Source organism: Brassica rapa, chromosome A06 (assembly GCF_000309985.2).
Source record: "Brassica rapa cultivar Chiifu-401-42 chromosome A06, CAAS_Brap_v3.01, whole genome shotgun sequence".
Classification (NCBI taxonomy): domain Eukaryota; kingdom Viridiplantae; phylum Streptophyta; class Magnoliopsida; order Brassicales; family Brassicaceae; genus Brassica; species Brassica rapa.
This window is the reverse complement of record NC_024800.2, coordinates 20,985,499-21,008,300: the sequence shown is the minus strand read 5'-3', so window position 1 is coordinate 21,008,300 and position 22,802 is coordinate 20,985,499. Positions and strand designations below refer to the sequence as shown.

The 22,802-nt window shown below is 29.0% G+C and overlaps 1 long non-coding RNA gene and 1 pseudogene across 2 annotated transcripts; one reads left to right on the top strand and one right to left on the bottom strand.

Moving 5' to 3' along the window:
* Positions 1–3,703: 3,703 nt before the first annotated feature.
* LOC117126177 lies at positions 3,704–8,907 on the bottom strand. Of its 2 annotated transcripts, none has more exons than XR_004448622.1 (2): positions 6,832–8,907; positions 3,704–5,451 (listed from the first exon to the last, which is right to left on the bottom strand). It is a non-coding gene; the product is annotated as an uncharacterized LOC117126177 (long non-coding RNA). The 2 variants fall into 2 exon arrangements; XR_004448623.1 differs by having other exon boundaries at positions 3,704–5,428.
* Positions 8,908–9,710: 803 nt separating this feature from the next.
* On the top strand, positions 9,711–22,786 carry LOC103874171 (annotated as a pseudogene).
* The last annotated feature ends 16 nt before the right edge of the window (positions 22,787–22,802 follow it).

The following is a 22,802-nucleotide window of genomic DNA, read 5'->3' as shown; positions in this document are numbered from 1 at the left end:
AAGGATGAGTACACGTTCTGTTACTCAATGGTTTATATCAAAACCGAACATCAACTTCAAGACTCTAGTTTTCTGAGACTTATAAAGTCTGGTTCCGCTGCAGTCACAAGGCATTTGTGATGCTCTGTGTTGAAGTTTCAAGTTTGCTCAAGTTCTGCATAGCTACTGGGATTGGAAGCTTGTTGGAACACAATGATTTTGTACTGGTTTTGCATGGGATTGGCCAAGATACAGTGATGGTTTTCTGGGTAATCTTTGGTTAAATCAGTTTGTGGAAGTCAGCTACAATTGGTGTTTGAGTTTTTTCCAGCCTGGAAACTCAGAAGTTCAAGGACGTCTAAAACCTGGACTTGATGAGTGTTTTATGGATGTTCTGAGTATCAGTAATGGTATTCTCGGTTGTCTACAAGGAGTTGCAGAAGGTTATGGAGCAATGTTTTCGGTTTGATCAAAACAGAATCATTTATGGAAATTTCAGTGGCTTTTGAGTTTTGGATGGGGTTTCTTGCTGCAGGTTTTATCTCAGGGTGTTAGCTATCAGTTCCTGGTAATATGACAGTCTTCAGTTGGTGTGTCATTACAGAACATGAAGCTACATGATTGCTATTTTCAGAGGGAATGCAATGATGGTTATGCTCTTGTTGCGGTCTGGAAATGTTCTGTTAGACAGAAGGTGTAACACTCAGTTTCATTGCTATTTTCAGAGGGATGCAATGAAGGTTAAGCTCTTGTGAGCTTGAGTGTATACAGAGGATTGTTCGAGTTCTTGTTTCAAGTAGTGTAAGCTCTTGACAAGATGGAAATAGCGAAGATTCATGTTTCTTTAGAAGATTTGTGTTTGGTGTAACACATGGAGTTTTCTGCTGGATTGAATCTTGGTGAAATAAGGAGTACTTGTCTCTGGTGGAGCATTGTTTTCTCAGAAGGTTATCTTGTATTTGAATCAGTTCTTCAGAGATTGAAGAAGATTCCGGTGGTCTAGAAGCTGAAGGCATTGGAGACATCATGATTCATGAGGATTGTCTTTGAATGCATTTTTTATGCAACATTGTATACTAAAATCTGGTATCGAAAGTCTTCCTAGCTAGAGGAGTTAGGTGGCGTGTCCTGTTTATCAACAGCGGTACAAGACAAGCAAGTATGGTTGTATTTTTTGGCGACAAGAGAGTACAAGATTTCTGATTTGTGAGATAGGAGCATGGTCTGTTGATGTATCAGCCTAAGTTGTAACATCATCACAACATGAAGAATGCTTTAAGAGACAGTGCTGCTGGTAAAGAGAAGTTCTTTATGGTTTTCTGGTTGCAAATGGATCAGTTGGGATGGCTGCAAGAAGAAAGAAAATGTGTCACAGGTTTTGGCACACTTTCTCAAGCAAGAAGTCATGATGACTCAATCTGATACATAAGAACGTGGAGGTGGATCAAAGATACATGGAAGAGTGGTTCTAACTCTGATTGTGAAGCTGAGCTTATAGAGACAGAGTATGTCCAAGTGGTTATAGTTTCAGGTGGAGTATTATTGCTACAAGAAAAGCAATGCATATCTGAAATGATTTTTTTTTTATTCCTGGTGGAGCTATATTTGGAGGTTTTCTCAAGTGTTTAGCTGAAGAGAAAAGAGTTAGAGGGATGTGTAACTCACTGTTGTATCAGATTTATTGAAGTTCTGTATGCAAAGAAGAAAGCAAATGAAGAACAGATGGTGTATCAACAAGTATTCAACTCAAGAAAGGTTATAATCTGATGGTAACAGGTTGTTTTCAGATTTGTTATGAAGCTGGGTGTTGATCAGGATAATCAGAAACGAGTTGCAGGCTTAGAGAAACAGAGTTGCAGGTTTCTACAAGTGGGTTGTAGGTTTCTGAAAGTCTTTTCAGAGAGAAGACACAAAGCTGTGGGTTTTGAGATGAAGCAATTGAAGTGGTTTTTTCAGTGAGTTCTATAAAGAAGAAACTGAAGTAAACAAGTGCAGGAGATGCATGGTTATGTGTCAAGGATGCTCACTTCAAGGATGTGAAGGTGATGTGTATCAAGTCTGATGGACAACTCATCTCAAATGGAGTGTCAGAACCTGAAAAAGAAGTCCTAAAAGGATGAAGAATGCAGAGATCAAGCTGCATTAGAAAGACAACAACTCAGGAGCGTGAAGTTGTCTTAGTTGCATCCTGAGGAGTCTACATAAGTGTCTACTCATGGGAAGTCAGTTGCAGGCCAGTAAAGTGACGGATATTCAGGAAGAAGAATGCTGGTTCAAGGCTGTGAACTGGATGATGCAAGGGCCAAATTTGTTTTTTGGTGGAAGCTGCATACAAGAAGTATTGCAGGTTGTTCTTACAGCTTGAAAGAGACATCAAGGTTCTAGAATTGATGTATAAGCTGTGGTATGGACGTGTCTCAGGGATGTCACAAGAAGTTGTTGATAAGAGACATATTCAAGGTTGCTAGTAGTGGGTTATCAAGCTGCTAGTGTGGTCTGTTTTAACAAGATGGTGGAGCAGGGGTTCTGTTCTGGAATTGCTTGGTTAAACAGGTTAAAGATGTGAATCTCAGATAGTATAAGCTATCAGTGAGATTGACTACAAGTTGAGTCAAGAAGCTTCAAGCTAGAAGCTAAGATGATTCTGGTTTTCTGCATTTGATTTAAATGAATTCAAAGGGTTTTGATCTCAATGCGCATGAGAAAATCCTAGAAGCTAGCAAATGAATCAAAGCTTTGCAGAGGTGGTGTTGGTATTTTCTCAGTCACTGAAGTATACTTATGGTTTGGACAGAAGCCATGGAAGTTATTGTGTGATTTGAGAAGTCATAAGTGATAAAGCTTATGGAGTTTTCTGTTGGAGTAACAAGCTGGACGTTTTCTAAGCTTGGTACTGGAGTTTATTGAGCTTTATATCAGATATTCAGGTGCTGCAGGTGCTAGGAAAAGTCACTGATGAGTTGAGCTTAATACAGATTTGTGTTAGAGCTGGTTTTCACAACTCAAGTGACATGAAGATGTTCTGATGGCTCAGGTTCGGCAAGGTGAATTTTCACAGCTGATGTGCATTGAACAAGATGTTGAATGCTGCAAGGATCAAGCAGGTTTATGGTCTTTAAAGCTGCTAAGGATCAAGGATGAGTAGTGATACTCAGAAGCCGAGACTGGAATCCAAGAAGCTAGAAGAAGAAACTCTCTCTCTCAAGTATGTGCAAGTTGTTTGGGTTGATCAACATGTTCTTAGGTGGAGATTTGTGAAGATAAGAACACTTGTTGATCAAGCAAATGAAGATCAAAAGTAATCCAAGGCTTAACTCAAGTTAGTATGGTGAGTTGAAGATGGGTTAAGTTACTTTTGGGACCACAAGGAGGAGCCTCTCCATTTTGTCCTCTTGTGCATTAGGTTTGAAGGTGTCTCCACTATAAAGGGAGGCTGAGAACGTGAGAGAGAGATTGAGCCACACAAAGAGCTTAGAAGGGTGAGAGAAACATGTGAGCTTAAGCCTAGCTTTGGGTTTTCTCATTAGAGCATAGTAAGATACATTAGAGTGAGTTCATGAGTGATATGATGAGTGAATCACTTGTATCTTTGTAACTATGTTATACCTTCTAGTGGATTCCGAGCTGTAGTCTCGGGGAGATGTAGTGACCCTCGTTAACGGGCGCGAACTCCTTAAATTGTGTGTGTGCTCCCATCTTCTCCTTCTCTCTATTCTCTTCTTCATACTCTCTACAACTCTGTTTTATGCAGTCTCTATTTTGGACTTCCAGCAACTTCTATCTTGGTTTGTTGTGGGTTTATGCTGAGACAAAGTGATGTCTTTAAGCCTCTGAATCCTAACAGGGAGTGTAAAAGTTGTTCAGGAGAAAGAGCGCGCTTAGATAATCCGGTTGTCTGAAGTAGAAAATTTGGAGAATGGGTGGCTGTTCTTGAGGCTCAGCTCTGAGTTGTCAGGAATAAGAGAAAATCTTTCCTCCAGAGGGCCTCTATGCTGGAGGTGCAGATCAAGGGTTTGACCGCCAAGCGTGATGTGGATCTGCGTTCAGCCTTTTATGACGCTAAGGAGGTCTTTGTCGTTAGTTACATAGGTTACTTGGCTCAGTGAAAGAGAAATGAAAGAGAGAAAAGCGTAAATTCGATTGTGAGATTTACCTCCAAATAGATTATTACTAGCATCGATCTTATGAAAGAGATTATGGATAATGTTAAAAGTAAAATAAAAAAATAAAACTATGGAAGATACAGTTGACCTCTCATATTTGTCTTTAGTTTTTTAAAATATTGCATAAGATTTTCTTTTGTTTAGAGAAAATATAAAATTAAACTATGAACAGAAAAGTAAAAAAGCATAAAATTAAAGAAAACATATATTGCCAAATCTTTAATATTCTATACCCACACAAAATAAAAGTAACAAATCAAAAATATAAATGTAAATATAGAAACAAATATAGATGATACATAACAGTTTCTCATATTTATATGTAATTTTCTAAAAATATATTATATGATATTATATTTATAAAATATATATGTTGAACACATAAGAAAAAAAGGATAATGCTTAAGCCATATTGGACATCACGTCTAACTGTTTGCTAAGTTAAGTTAATACTATATCTTGATCCGCGCGGATGTTATTTTCAGTTTTATTTGCATATATATTTATTTTACATCATTAGTGCTTTAGTGGTATACATTTTTAATTTCAATCATATATTTAAATGTTTATATAACTATTTCAAATACAATAATTTATAGTTTACATGTTGTAAATAATCAATTGCTTAAAACCGTCACATGTATTTGTCGTTTATTATTATATATTTATCTTATTATATTTGCATTTAGTTATTAAAAAAATTAATATGTGCATTAAAAGCATATTTGAATTTTTATTTTATTTTAATTTATGTTAAATGTTTACCCGCCCTTCAAAACTGGATTTCTTTTTAGCAATTATTTTTTACTTTTATTCATTTTGCATAATATATTATTTTATATAAAAAAAGTCTAAGATATGTTAATTTTATATATGTGTTATATAGTCTGTTAATGTTAAGCTGTTCTGTCATCATATTATATTTTTAATATAAATATTTTATGTGTTTTTTTTTTCCAACAAAAGACTAAGAAACTACGAAGATTCCTGGTCCGAGAGCCACCTCGGGGAAACTGAATCAACATAAACCATAACACATGGCGAAGTCCTAGCACCTCGTGCCAGCTTGTCCGCCAGAGTATTTTGGGTCCTTGGGATATGTTGGATAGTAAAGTTAGGAAATAATTCCTTACATCGCAGAAACTCCTCCATGTGTATAGTGAACGCCGACCATTCTTTCAGTGTAGACACCATCTTCACCAATTGAGAGCAGTCAGTTGCAAACACCACCTCTGAGATTTATAGGATCTTCATGCACTCCATCGTCCATATCAACGCTTCACATTCTGCATGTAAAGATGATAGACTCCTGTGAATAGACATAGCACCCATCATAGTATAGTTGAACCATCTTTTTTGTAGACCCATCCTTGGCCCGTGTAAGGGTCTTGTTCCTTCCAATATAATAATTTTATTATATTTTATGTTTATGAAAATAAAATTTATAAATTAATCATATTTAGTCCAATATAATAATTTTATTTTAACATGATTGATTATGATTATAAAGTAGATAAAAAGTAGGATATATTTTTAATTTTTATAAAAAATAATTGAATATATATTAATACATAATAATTGTTCGTTTCTAATTATGAAATTAGTGAAAATATTTACATAAACTTTTTAAAAATTAAGATATTGTTAAAATATTTAGATCAACATAATAATTTTATTTTAATATTATTTATTGTGATTATATATTAGGTAAAACATGATAGAATATTATTTTTCATTTTATAAACAATAGCTGAATATATTAATGATAATAATATTTCAAAACTAATTACAAAATTAGTGAAAATATTTATATATAATTTTTGGAAATTAAGATTTTGTTAAATATTTTTAAACATATATTTTCGAAAATTTTAATATATATGTATTTTATTTATTTATATTTTGAATGAAAAGATATCAAAAGATATTATGATTAAAGTAGTTCAAAGATTCTATATATTATTCGTCTTATTAAAATACCTTTAATAAATTTTCTTAAAAGTGGTCCAACTTAAAAATCACACATGAAATAAAATTGTGACTTCTATTTTAATATAATAGATATAAAATTATACGACAGAGTGGATAAAGAGAAAAGTTCTCTAAATCTTTTCTTCTCTCTTTTCTCAAATAGAGAGTTTTCTCTATTAAAAATTTAAATGGATGTGACTTTTTTTGTTGCTTAACATCAACTTGTTATTAACCAATTTGCGGATACAGATTACAACCTTACTAGATTTAACCTCACATATAATACTGAAATCTAGTAACACCTAGGAACACTTAAAAGAATCCTATGCTACCTAGTTGAGACGGCATTGTATTTTTCACCACTATGAGAACAAAATCATGCCAACACTCAGAATGATCAGTCTCTTAAACCACCTAATTCTACCACTAAAAACCTGAGTGCAAAACATGTTCTTAACCGTGAAAATCCTAGAATTATAATCCCAATTATAGACCAAAGCAACTGGAAATAAATATCGAACTTATAAGCACGGCCAGCTGCATCAACACCGACAGGTGCATCTTCCCACTTAGGAGTATTCAGCAGCTAATGACAGAGGTTTTGAACCAGTGAAAGACAGGTTGCGGCAGTGGCTCCGTCCACATTCAAGCTTGGACCTATAGGGTAGAAGGAGAAGCAAAACTACCGGATCTATCAATAAGAAGGTTCTGCGAATACCTTTCTCCATAATGATTAACCACCAAGCCTCTGAAACTCCGCCGGAGACCACTCGGAAAAGCTTGAGACTCACGACGCTCCGCCTCTGAGAACCAGAAGAAAATCTTCTTTTCAGGTGCGCCTCTGAACTCCAGAAGAACCAAAAGGATGTGACTTAGAGCATCATTATCGGATCAAACTCAACCCATGTGTACTCATAATTTAATAAATAATTTTTAAACAAAAGTAAATAAATATCCAATTGGTGTGTAACCCTTGTCATGAGAATCTCTGATAATTTTTAGAGCAGCTGTTTGGAGAGAGACAACCTCTTATCTCACCTTGTTTTCTCTTTCTCTTTATTGATTTTTCTAATTGTTTTCTTTATTAAGTGTGTGAATGGAAACATGCAAAAGTGCGGTTTTGTAAATACTGTTTTCAAATACGCTTTTAAACACCAATCACAACTAAAATTAAAAGATTATATTTTTGTTTGTTCTACATTTTACAATAACACACTTAGCATTGTTTAGCTCCAATTATATGTGCGTTTTTACTTCTAGTTATTTACTTATTATTTAATTCAACTATTTAAATATATGATCATTTAATAACAACTGCAGTTATATAAATAATTATACTAATTCTAATTAATATAGTTATGTAGCTGAATAAAAATATCAGATTATAGATTTTTATTTCCAAAACACTTCATCAAACCAAAATGAATGTATATCTAAATATCAAAAATAAAAAAATTTAGATACTTAAACTAGGGATGTGCAAATAAACCGAATCCGAAAATCCAAATTGAACTCGATCTAATAAAAATAAATCTTAACCGATCCAAACCCGATATAAATATTAAATGGATCTTGTTGTTATGGTATTTCGTGTTATAGATTTTACCCGAAACGAATCCAAACCCAAATGGATATTCGAAAAAACCCAAAAATTCAAAATCTCCAAAAAGAATTGGTACTAAAAAAACATCTCAATCCCCGACAAGTGTTTTGCAAACTGAAATGGACTGGTCGGTCGAATCGTGATTTATTTATTTATCCAGTTACGAATTAGGTTAAAACTGTATTCGAGTTAAGTCGAGAAATGATTAAATAAATTCGCTAAAACTAGTGAGTCGGTTTAATTTTAAATTGCAAAATAAAAAGCTGTATATATATATATATATATTTTTTTAAAAAGATCACATTATTTTAATTTACTTAGAAAAACCACTAAATATGTTTTTCTCGATCAAAATTATTTTGATCTATTTTATTATTTAACTTCTTTAATATAATTTTATATTATTTTAATATAATTTTAAATTATTTAAATATATTAATATATTCAATAATTAATATTATTTTATTAATTAAATAATTATTCAATACCGTAAATATATATTGTTACCAATCAAACAATATTTTGCACCGCTTTTTATTTAAAATTGTAGTTGTACTGTACCGCACTTTAATTTCAGACGAACCTTAGTTACACTGTACTGCACTTTAATTCTGCACCGCTTTTATTACCAAATCCGCTTTACTATTTAGGCCCTAAATGTTGAGAGCATGTGTTAGAGCCGTTAAAAATGCTCTTTGGGTTTTGTGTTTTATAGAGAAATTTGAGAGTTTACTTATGTAGATTAGACTAAATCAGAGCGAGTGTCTATTCAGAACGATTTGACTCTTTCTAATACTTGAAAAAAACATATGGATGCCGACAAAAAAATGTAAAGAAGTTATAAAACCTTAAAAGTCACAAAAAAAAAACTTTAACTAATACAAACAAAAGTTAAAACAAATGTACATGGGATATGTTAAGAGAATTCGGCCAAAAAAAACCTCAACTTTGCACGAGTTACCAAAAGAAACATGAACTTTTGAGCTGACCAAAAAAACACCAAACTTTCATTGACTTTAAAATTAATTAACAATGTTTTCGCTGACTTGCCAATTTAGCACGCCATCAACAAATTTAACAGAAATATTTGACGTCGTTTATTGTTGGCGTTAAGTGAAACAACAATATAAAAAATGGCAAGGTATGTTACCACTGGGCTACTGGCACTTTCAGTGTACTTACTAACATGTTTACTTTTATTTGGTACATATTAAATATAAAAAATTCTCTAAAAACTTAAAAAGATCTTTAAAATTTCAAAAAAATTAAAAAAAATAAAGAAGATTTTTATAAAATTAAATTAGAAATTAAAATTAAAAATAAAATTTTATTTTTTCTTTTTAAAAAATAAAAACTCTTCCAAAATTTTCTAAAAACTTAAAAAGATCTTTAAAATTCCAAAAAATTGAAAAAATAAAGAAATTTTTATAAAATTAATTTTGAAATTAAAATAGAAAATAAAATTTTATTTTTTCTTTTCAAAAAATAAAAAATCTTCCAAAATTTTCAATTTTTTTAATACATTTGCTAAAAGTTGAAATTAATTATACACACATAAAAAGTTGGAAGATTTCAAATTAATTATACACACATAAAAATAATTAATTTCAACTTTTAGCAAATGTACTAAAAATTGAAAATTTTGGAAGATTTTTTATTTTTTGAAAAGAAAAAATAAAATTTTATTTTCTATTTTAATTTGAAAATTAATTTTATAAAAAAATTCTTTATTTTTTCAATTTTTTGGAATTTTAAAGATCTTTTTAAGTTTTTAGAAAATTTTGGAAGAGTTTTTATTGTTTAAAAAGAAAAATAAAATTTTATTTTTAATTTTAATTTCTAAATTAATTTTATAAAAATCTTCTTTATTTTTTAATTTTTTTGGAATTTTAAAGATCTTATTAAGTTTTTAGAGAATTTTTTATATTTAATATGTATCAAATAAAAGTAAACATGTTAGTAAGTACATTGAAAGTGCCAGTAGCCCAGTGGTAAAATACCTTGCTAATTGACCAACCAACCTGGGTTCGAATCTAGGGGTCTACCTATTTTTAATTTCAAATCATGTAAAACGACGTCGTTTCATCTCATTTGAAAACAACATCAAATATTTTTGTTAAATTTGTTGACGGCGTGCTAAATTGGCAAGTCAGTGAAAACATTGTTAATTAATTCTAAAGTCAATGAAAATTTGGTGTTTTTTTGGTGAGCCCAAAAGTTCATGTTTCTTTTGGCAATTCGTGCAAAGTTGAGATTTTTTTTGGCCGAATTCTCGATTTGTTAAAACAAAAGTTAAAAACTATATCAAATTTGGTTTGACTTTCAAGAAGGAAACAGCGTGTAGCACGATAAAACATATTAATAACAAATTCATATAGATACATATTGATAAATGATAATAAGATCCAATCTAAGATAATATAATAGTTGACAAAAAAAAAGATAATATAATAAGATTTTGCTTAAAGCACGAATAATAAAAAATAAGTAATAATAATAATATCTGGTGTCAACTTCAAATACGTGGGATTCGCATCTTATCTGGTGTCCTTTCGACATTATCTTAAACCGTAAATGTGACTAGAATGGGAAAAATGGATCTACAGTTGCGGATCTACCGGGTCAAGTGAAATAAGAACGGATCTAATGGTCCAAAATATATGTATAAATGGTGAAAGTAGATAAAAATGGTGTAAGATACTGTATATATTTAAAATAATTTATATTACTATTTAGTTTTATAATCAAAGTACTTATTTAAAAAAATATAACCTTAATTCAAATATAATACAAAATTATTTTAAACACACACACACAATAAATTGGGATGTAAAATGAAATTTATATCTAACTTTGGATGAATATGTTTTTGATAAAGTAGTATAATAATTTAAGCTTTAATATTAACTAATAAACTAATTGTAAAATATTAGAAAATATAAAAATAACACATTGTTAAGAAACATATGATGTCTGATATATATATATAGCCAATATAATTAGAGTGGACGTTCGGGTACCTATTTGGACTTGGTTTGGGTATATTCAGATTTTAAGTTTGCGGGTTAGAGATTTAAATTTCATTCGAATATTTATAATAACTTATTTTGAATATGTCAAATTGAAATAAATTCATAATTAAACTTGAATTGAAAAGCCAAAAAATGGTCGGTTTGGTACACATAAATTTAGAATTAAAAATGAAAGCATAAAATTATAACATGAATAATTTTATAGATTATATAATTTCTTATTTTGTCTAAGACTGAGTCTTAGTAGACATTTATATGATTGATACTATTTTAAAGTTAAAATTAGCATCTTTACATATTGTTTCAATTAAAATATAATTTATTTCAAAAATAAAAATAAAAGAAAAGAACTACCAACAACACTCAGAATTTGGAGTGTGTGTACTGTAGTGGGTGGTTCTTATTTTTGTTCAGAAGTTTGAACCACTTGCAGTCAGGAGCGGATCTAGCCGTATAGAAGGTGGGGCACGTGCCTCATACTAACTTTTTTTTTTGGTTTTAACACAATTTTGAGTATGTTAATCTGGAATATTTGGCTAAATTGGGTCAGTGGTGCCACAGGCTCCAACGCTTGACCATATTTATCTTTTTGTTATTTAATTTTTATTGTCAAACTTAACGTATATAATTATTCTTTTTTTCACATTTCTATTCGTGTCATTTATTGTTCCCTTAAACTTCATTAAATTAGTTATTGTCTAGTTTGTTCAGTTTTGTTGCGTAAATAACTAAATATCAATCTTGAAGTTCAAATTTCATTTTGCCCTCATTACATTTCTAAAAAGAGAAATATTTATGTTTTATATGTATTAAAATGTATTAAGTCTGATGATAAATACATTATTTTTTTGTGATTAACTAATAGTAATTCAGTAAATGTCATTCTTATTTAAAGATTACAGTTTGTGATTATTAACTCATATAAAATGAATTGAAAACATAAAATATATCTTTGTAAAAAAAATTTGTAAAACAATATTTTCAAAATCAGAAAAGATATTTATTTAGTTGAAAGATTTATCATAAACGTATAGTATTTTAATAAAAATATAGTAAAAAATAAGAGTGATCAAATGGTATATTTTGTCTGAGATAATTGTAGAAGAAACATAACACATTAATTCAGACTTGTCTATAGAAGAAATTTTAAAATATAAAACACACACTAATATTATTACTTAGAGGTAATAAATTGTCAAAAGAAACATATAAACAATTATAGAAAATACACGAAAAACTCTGAAATTTATCTCTAAAATCTTTTAAAAACATTCAAGATATTTGTTGTGTAGAAAACATACATATAAAAGTTATTAAATAAGAAAACAAGAAAACATAAATAAAGTATAAAATTATAGAGAATACTTGATTGAGTGAAAGTTTAAGATATTATATAAGGACAGAAAATAAAACTAGTGAACAACAAATAGATAAATAAATATAAAACAAAAAATATATAACATGACAGTTCCTCAAATTTATCTATAGAAAACTTTAAAATATTATATTAATTGTGAATAACCTTTATGGAAATATTCTGTACAAAAATCATTATAAGGAATCATATTGAATATCATATTTGCTAACTTAAATTAATATATCAATTTGATTTGCCTTTATATCAAAAGAATCCGCGTGTAGCATGAGTGAACACATATTAATAGCAAAATAATAAAATCCAAATAATATAATAAGATAATAAGATTCTGCCTGTAGGTTCTGGATGTAGCACAAATAATTTTAATATCTATCTTCTATATTATTATTTAAAAATATTTTTGCTGATTTGTCATATTCTACTTAATTTTATAACGAGTTATTATTTAAAATATATATGTATATATATATTTGTTCATGATGTATTGGATAATTAATAAATAATACTTTAATAATATTATTATTTTGGTGAACAAAAAGTTACCATTATTAAAAAATTATCTATATATATATGATATTTGGATAACTAATAAATGGATATCAACAAATTCTTATGGTGTATAACTAATAATACAAAAAAAAGTTAAAACAAATGTACAATACTACATCAAATTTTATTTGACTTTCAACAAAGGATTCCGCGTGTAGCAAGATAAAACATATTAATAATAAACTATAAATACATATTGATAATAAAATAGATTTATACATATATATACTATTATTTGCGAAGTAATTTTTTGCAACGGAACTTTCAAGTTAAAAGTTAGAGCAGTTAAAGTTGATGATACCCTTAATGAATTTTTTTATATTATATATTATATAATTAAAAATGATTTTTTTATTAATATATTATATTTCAAAAAAATAAGATATTTTTTATATATTGTGTTGTTATCTTGAAATAATATTTTTATTATAAAATATGATATAATTAAATATTCATTAAGCAAAACCATTTGTATAAAAATATATTCTAAAATATTTTAAATATGTGTTGGTTTTAAAATTTTCAACACAATACTGAGTATATATATTTTATGAAAATTATATCTTATTTAAATAATTTGATGACTGATTTAAACTTCTTAAAAACATAAATAATAACTTATCAGATTGGTTTTTGAATTAATAAAACATTAAATAATAAATATTTATAAAAATATTATGTCCGCATGTGCAGACAAAACAATTAGTTATTATACTATTATTTGTGAAATGATTTTTCACAATGGAGCTCTCGCGTTAAAATTTAGAGCGGATAATATGTTTATATCCTTAATGAAATAAATATATAAATTAGTTAAAATAAAAATGAATTTAAGTCTTTTTTTATAAGATAAGTGATTAACATTAATAATTATAAGAATTATCTAAAATTTAAAAAAAGTATTTTAAAATAAAAGATAATTATTTCAAAATAAAATATAATTCATATATATATATATATATATATATATATATTCTGTTGTTATCTTTACAATTTTAAAACATATAAATTTGTTATATTACAGGTTACAAAATGTAAAAAAAAATATAAACTAGTGATGATACATAATGATGACCTCTCAAATTTGTTTTTAAAGATGTTAAATATCTTAAATATTTTATAAGTTTTACTTTGTGTTTTTATGGAAAATATAAAATTAGTTATTTAATCAGGAATGACAAATGAAAAAAAAGATAGAAAATAATAGAAAACATATGGTAATTCATAATTTAGATCTATAGTGAAAACTTAAATATAAATACACAAAATAAAAGTTAATAGAGATAAATATAAAAACAAATGTAGATGATACATAACAGTTTCTCAGATTAATCTATAATTTTAAAAACCATTATATAAAATATGAAAAAAGTTCATAAAAATATATATGTAGAACAAAGAAAAAGAAGGCTACTCTGAAAACATATTGATCATCACGTCTAACTATTTGCTAACTTACGATTATAATATAATAACAAAATAATAAATACTTATCAACAAAAAAAATCCAATCCAAATAATATAATAAAATTATTCGTGAAGCACAAATAATAATAAAATACATAATAAAAAAGATCTGATATCAAATTCAAGCACATGGCGTTGGCATCTATTTCACAGTTGTCATCTTTCAACATCATTTAAAACCACACATGGTCGGGTAATGAGACAAATTTAGAGGTGTTAAAATCTACCAAATTCAGATTTATCTGTTTGTACAGTCAGAATATGAATATCTAATTCTCATTCTAAACAATCAAATTTATTGTGGTCCGTGAGCAAACTCACAGAAGATTATTCGATTGGGTTTCGAAGAATCGTCGGATACCCCCTAATTATATTTTTTAAAAGAGTATACTCCCTCGCAAAGTCCTAGACACTTTCCAGACAAAATAGAAGCTTCTTTTAATTTGAGGTTCGGAATGTGAAGCTCATTGAATCTTATATTTCTTCGTAGTTGGCGTGTGATATTTACAATCAGAATTTTGAGCCCCTAAAAGCTAAGACGTTCTACTATAAAAACACTCCTTACGAGTTGATAGTTTTTCATTCCTCTCATTCTATTTGTTATCGTCGTTGCAGTTTTTGATAATTTACTAAGACTTTTTATTTTAGAAGTTCAATATATATGGTGTTGTTATCTTTAAAATTTTAAAACATATAAATTTATTATATTACAGGTTACAAAATGTAAAAAAAAAAAAAACTAGGGATGATACATAATGATGACCTCTCAAATTTGTCTTTAAAGATGTTAAATATCTTAAATATTTTATAAGTTTTTTTTTTGTTTTTTAGGGAAAATATAAAATTAGTTATTTAATTAGGAATGACAAATGAAAAAAAGATAGAAAATATATGGTAATTAAGAATTTATCTATAGTGAAAACTTAAATATAAATACACAAAATAAAAGTTAATAGAGTTAAATATAAAAACAAATATAGATGATACATAAAAGATTCTCAGATTACTCTATAACTTAAAAACATTATATAAGATATGAAAAAGGTTCATAAAATATATATTTAGAACAAAGAAAAATAAGGCAATTCTAAAAACATATTTGATCATCACGTCTAACTATTTGCTAACCTACATTTATATATCAATTTCATATTTGACTTTTTAAGGAATCCGCGTGGAGAACGATACAATATATTAACAACAACAAAAAAATACTTATAATCAAAAAAGAACAAAATAATAAATCCAATTCAAATAATATAATAAAATTATACGTGAAGCACGAATAATAAAAAAATAAAAAAATCAATAATATCTGATGTCAACTTCAAACACATGGCGTTGACATCTATTTCACACCTGCCATCTTTCAACATCATTTAAAACCACACACGGTGGGTAATAAAACAAATTTAGGCTTCGAATGTTGACCGTCGTCCCGCCCCGTCCCACAGTTAACAGTAACAAAAATCTATACATATACTATATATCTATACATTTTTATAACTGTTAAAACCGCACCGCAGTTGGTTCGATAAAAGAAACCAAACAAATCTACTTAGTTATATGTATTTTAACAACAGCTTACTTTTATGATTCTCACCAGGACCACTATACGGTACATGTTCGTACCACCAATACGTTTATCACTGCAGCGATTGCGACAAAAAGTGCAAACAAATTAACACCTCCTGGTTGGGAGAGTGTAGTGCGTGGCCGTTCCGGGAGTGCTACTGCTATTATAACTGTTGATTAAGCCAAATCATGATCAGTGTAGTGCGTGGCCGTTCCGGGAGTGCTACTGCTATTATAACTGTTGATTAAGCCAAATCATGATCATATATAATAAATATATATATTACTAAAGTTTGTGATAAGAATAACGACACGGAGAGTATTCGCCCGTATGTCAAATCCTCGTACGTGCTTGCTCTGTGTTTTGGATGCTTTTCTATTTTACCATGTTTGATTACGTTTGTTTGTTTCTCTTGTGTTCGTCGTAATGCAGGGTTCTTGTTGATGTTTTTTTTTTGTTGATGTTTAATGAGTACCTTTATGCAAATATTTTTTTTATAGATCTTTAATCGGTTATTGTGTACGAAAAGGCTGCTATGTGAAGCAAATCACCCTTAGTTAACGTGTAAAGAAGAAGGGTCAAAATAAATATATTGGTTGAATCCAATTCATGTGACCAAGAACATTTAAATTTATGGATCGGAGGATATGCATGGCTTGTTTTGCATTGATATTTCTTAGAATTCTTAAAAATAAAGACTGGCTGTAACCAATTTAAGTGAATAAACAAAAATGGAAATGGCCAGTTCTGTACTAGGTCTCAAAATCATGTTCTTCGATCGATCAGTTGCAGCGAAAAGACTTCAAACATTTCTAAGGTACTTCATCATCCGGTAATATGAAAGAAGAAATGATGATAATTGTCTTATTTTAAAGGATGTTTTATTCTCTGGAATTGATTTGCATTCAAAAAAATATAAAATATTTATGGCCAAGGGGTGAGGGTTACTAGTGTTGGAAACAACTTTCACACTTAAAATCTGTAATCTAACGTGTAGAATATATCTGAATTCTGTGAAAATGAACATATATCAACAAATTGTAATGGTGTATAACCAGTTTCTCACTGATATTCGCTTAGAGATTATTACAAGATTATGGTGTTGAATTTTTAGAATAAATGAAAAATACAAGAAAGATGAGGACGTAGAAAATTTTAGTTGGTGAGTTTCTAAGATCGTAGCATTTTTTATTCGTTTGTGATATGAAATAGATTTTATTGAGTGTTTAATATTATATTGTGTATTTTATAACTTGATGACAGTTTAAATTTTTAATATTTAGTAATATATGTTTTTTTTTTGGTGAATACAAGGGAGGAAAACCTCCCAAGTTTAATTTATTTCAAAACAAAAAAACATACTACTCGACCACATGCCTCAACTTAGGCGGGCCTGAACCATCCGCAATCAACAAGAAACTAACTTCTACTGGAACAACATCAAAAATATGAAATCCTAACGCTAGAGAAAAAGTATAAGTAGCCAAGCCATCTGCAAGACCATTAGCTTCTCTGTAGACGTGTTTAAAGCGGACTATCCAGTCCCTAGAGATAAAGCCATAGCACAATCGTACTAGGAAGGACAAAGGATGCGTCTCCGCAATCCCTGTCTGAAAGAAACCAACCACCACAGCAGAGTCCACTTCTACCTCCACACACCTCACTCCTTTTTGCCAAGCAATCAACAGACCATAGTAGACACCCCAAAGCTCAGCCAAAGGTGCAGAGCAACGCCCGATATTCAGACCAAAACCACAGAGCCAACTACCATTCTCATCTCTCAACACACCGCCAGCCGTAGCAAGCCCCGGATTCCCACGCGAAGCCCCATCCGTATTCACCTTAAACCATCCTGTTGGCGGCTTCTCCCACTTAATCCACCTCTCTACTCTCGTTATCCTCACCACTTCTTTCTTCGCACTGCACATGTTGATTTCCTTGGCAACTAATATATGTTTAACATGTATGTTAAGATTTGCAAAAACTAACAACAATTTTATTTAAATCTAATTATGCATTTTTTATGTTTACTCGATTTGTTTGTTTGCAATGATGTATAGGTAATATTTTGTAAATTTCTTATTATTATTTTATGAGTCAAGTTTCTAAAATCTAAATTCAATATATATGATTTTTATTGGTATTATTGTTTTATTGATGTTTTAGAAGTTGTGATATTATTTCTAATGTTCTTAATGTTTTTAATCCACAACTACAAAACATTAATTTCAAATCCAAATTATCTAGTGATAGTTGGGTTATTAATAAAAAGAAGAATTTGATCCAAAAACATCTTCTTTATAAGAATTGGATCCAAAAACATACACACCTACCTATAAAGATGAACCAAATACAAAATTTAATACATAATTTAAAATATGTATCTAATTTAATAATTTATAACTAAATAAAAATTAATATTTAAATTAAAATCTTTTCGATGTAATAATATTCCGCACAAGATGCGGGACATTATTTAGTAAATAAATAAAGAATATGCTGCCAAATCACAGACATATCCCACAAAAGATAAGCTTCTCTTAATTTAAAATTTGTGGTTCAATTATTGTGTAAATTGGCTGAAGTAAGTTTATTAAACGATTAAATGCATTGAGTATTCTATTGCCTGGAAGTTGGCGTGTGAGATCTACAATCAGACTTTTGACCCCTAAAAGCCAAGGCTTTCTACTATAAAAACACTCCTTGCGAGTTGATAGTTTCTCATTTCCTCCTCAGATCTAAAGTAAGGGAAATTGTTTTTTAGGCCAAAAAAATCATAACTATGTTCTATTAGGCTAATTTCTTTTTGTATCACTTTTTTTTTTCTAATTCCCTTTAATATTTTTCAAAATAAATCAAATAAATATTTTTACAAACAAAAAGACTTCAAAAATAGTAACTACTGATGAAAAACTTATATAAGCTTATTGGTATTTTTTTCCATTTCTAAAAAAGTTTAAATCATAATTTCATATTTTATTCTACAACAAATAGAATTGACATTCTACACAGTAGAAAATGTAATCTACCTTTTTCATTGAATCTAATATGTTTAGAATACGTGATCTACGTAAACAATAGTAATCTAAAAATATTTAGAAAACACATTTTGCGCTTAACCTATCGTTCTAAAATCTGTAGAATCTGGAATCTACACATTACTATAAATCGAAAACCTGTAGAAATTGGAATCTACACATTACTATAAATCTAAAACTAGTAGAAATCGATTTCAGACATGTTTATTTGTTCTACATATAGTAGAATACATATTCTACAGATAAGGATAATCAGTTCCAAAAATATGAGAAGAAAATATTTGGAAAAATTCAGTTTCCTTATATTTATTAAATCATTTTTAAAAACAAGAAATCGTGATTTATAAAATCAATTTTTAAATTAAAAAAAAATTAAAACATCGATTTGAAAACTTCTTCTCTCGCCATCTTCTTCTCCCCTTTGTTTTTCAAAGAGAAGAGAAAAATGGGTTTGAATGATTAGAAATCGAGTTTTTAGAATTCAGCTCGTGTTAGTTTGGTTCAAATCAACTGGGAATCAAACCGGATTTAACCGACAAAAACCAGGAAATTAATTTGGAAGACTTACCTGGACACAGGTTCGATCGATCTCAAAGACGCGACCGATCGATTGAAGTAGGATCGAGCTTCTGCGATCGACTGACCTGACCTTGGTCGATCAGTATATGCTCCGCATATTTTCATTGTTCTGGATATAATTATCAAGATCGACCCGTTCGGTTGCTTACGGGATCGATCGATCCCTTTAAAAAAAAAACTTCGAACTTTACGTTTTTTTTGGGGATTAATTTATTAATCGGACAGACGACTCAATAACCAAGTGTTTCCCGATCGGGTTTAAAAACATCGCCTATTGTGATAAGAATTAGATGATTTAGATATACATCATAAGATTTAGATACGTTCTATTCCTAATTGAGATAAATCGTCTTGTGTATATATGTAACTCTCATGTAAGTCATTAATCCACAATACAATAATATACTCATACTAGAATTCTACTGTGTGCTAACAAAAATTGCACTTACCTTTTTCAGATGGTGATGCGAAGATGGAGGATCACCGTACCGTGGCTGATTACAATATCCAAAAAGATTCAACTCTACACTTGGTTCTTAGGTTGGGAGGATTTATGAAAATCTTTGTTAAGTTCCTTGCACGCAAGACCATAGCCCTTGTGGTTCAAAGCTCATGCACCATTGACAGTGTCAAGACAATGATACAACGTAAGGAAGGAGTTCGTACCGACCAGCAGAGGCTTCTCTTTGCCGGATATCAGATAGAAGGTGGCCGTACCATGGCTGATTACAATATCCAACAAGACTCAACTCTCCACTGTGTTCTCAGGTTGAGTGAAAGTATGTGTATCTTCATAAAGACTCTTACGGGCAAGACCATAGCCCTCGATGAGGTCAAAAGCTTAGACACCATTGAAAACGTCAAAGCCAGGATCCAAAATAAAGAGGGAATCCCTAAGCACAGGCAGATGTTGAGCTTTGCCGGTCAACAGCTCGAGGATGGCCGTTGCTTGACGGATTACCACATCTGGAAAGAGTCAATCCTTCACATCCGTTTTTTAAGTGCAAGAATGCATATATTTGTGAAAACACTCACTGGTAAAATCATTGCCTTAGAAGTTAGTTGACAGCTTAGACATTGTTGAGAATGTAAAGACAAAGATTCAAGACAAGGAAGGGATCCCACCAAACCTACAGACAAATCATGTTTACTTTTTTTTAAAGGATCTTGTACTTTTCTAAAAGTTAGTGTGCTTTTAAATCGAAATTTTCACATTTACCCATTTTATTACCAAATTTTTATTTGTAACTGTATGTGTTTAATAATAAATTTCAAAATATAAATTTTATTCCTTATATTATCTGGTTTGATAATTAACCAACCAAATTATAACAAATTTTCTAAGGCAACTAACTGATTATCATGATCTCTTATCAACCTTTTAATTAATTAATATAATGTATAACATCATTGGGTTATTTGACAACTAACAGTAATCAGTTTTGGAATTTATTTTTAACATAATCAAAATAAATAAAAAAGAAAAATCATTAATCAATCAAATTATAACAATTTTTCTCAAATTCTCTATATGAGTAATACCTAAGAAAATATCATTTAAGCGACTTCGCAATTAATATATAGAAGGATATTACAGAAAAGGCCACTACTTTTTAACAAAGAACTATCATTTGGCAATTTGATCATTTGCATATCCTTAGAAATGCACATGTCCATCACTAACTATATACTTATACTTTACTATAATTAATCAACATCCTAATATGTAACCCATGACTAAAAAAATTAAAACATATCCTAAATAATGCATGTGGTGACTCATTACTTAACTATGCTTTTTCCTACACCATGTGCAGTAATAAATTTTTAAAATTTAATTAGATTGTAAAATAAGATTTTGTTAATATTTTAAATTTTTTATTTTCTTACCAATATGTTAGTATAAATTTTGATTTATTAAACATAAAATCTAAGATAAATTAAATATGTTATTATTGTAACTTTATATTTAAGAAAATATGTATATATTTAAAATTATAATCTTAGATATGTTTTTTATCTATTTTTTAATCAACTTGTATAAAAATCCGAAAACAATTTTGATATAAAAAAATTATATAATTATATTAAAAAAAAGTAAAACTAAAGCATCCATGAAAACTGTGGTAATTATATTTGAAAGGAATTTAATAAAAATTTACAAATATATATATATATATATATATATATATATATATACAAAACTAATCCTTTGTCTTTAGGCTGAGATTTGAAGATAATTCTTTATCTGTCAGATATATACGTTAAAATGATCGATAATTATAATACAAGAGATTTGAATATAGAAATTTAAATATAATATTATTTTGATGAATGATAAAAACATATCATTTGTCGTAATTTATGTTGATATGAAACTGTATTATACATGGCTACATATTTACATAGTGATACATAATTAGCTTGATTACTATTATTTTTAATTAATAAAAATTATCTAGATGGCTAATCAATCTAAAACATAATATTTTTTTTCTGAAAAATCAGTCTGAGCGCCCACCTAATTAATAATTCTCTATAAAACGTCTAATTATGGCCTAACGATTTCTCTTGAGCATTGAAGTTTTGATTAATCAAGCTTTTTATTCAATTTGTTTCTTAAATAATTTTATCTATTTATATGAAAAATGATTAAGTCTTTGTTCTTTTCATTAGTCAAGTTTTATTCATTTTGTTCCTTCTTGTATAAAGATTAGTTCCAAGAATTTAAATAAATTATTTGAATTCTTTTAAAATCCAAAACATCAGAATTAACACAAATGCATTAAAATCTCTACAAATCCTTTAAAACATTTTAAAAACTATTATTTATATCTACAATTGAATTCTTTTAGAATCAATCAAATTCTTCAATCCAATACCAGTTAAACATGTGTTTTGAATTTTATAGAACAATAAAATAGACACATTTCTTATTATTTTCGAACCCAAATTCGTTTAGTTGAATCAATTATCAAACTGAGGAATAGTTAATTTGGAGGAATATGTTTTGGTTATATTAATTAACTTGGAATGAATCTTGACCAAAAATAGAGAGAAGCAAAGTAATTTGATTTAACTTTTCCAAAAATATTTTAGGCTATTAAATGGAATATTCATATATTCAGAAACACAACACTTGAAATGGAAAGAACTGTCACGGGCCAGCATAATTCTCGGTACGGAATCGGGTCCTTGTCTCCTAAACGAATTATTCTCTGAAATTAGTCTGAGAGAGCATATGATTAGCTCTGTAAATACGGATATTAATAATAACCTTATGTTTATTAATTACTTGCTTAAAAACTATTAAAATCATTAAAAATGAAAAAGTTTGTTAAGCCGCGCCTATGGAGCGCACCATTTTCATCTGAAAATAAAGTAGAAGGCCACCCAAAAAAAAAAAGAGAAGAATAATAAATAAAAGTTTGAAATAAGAAGAGACGACGGCACATGCCTTGAACCAA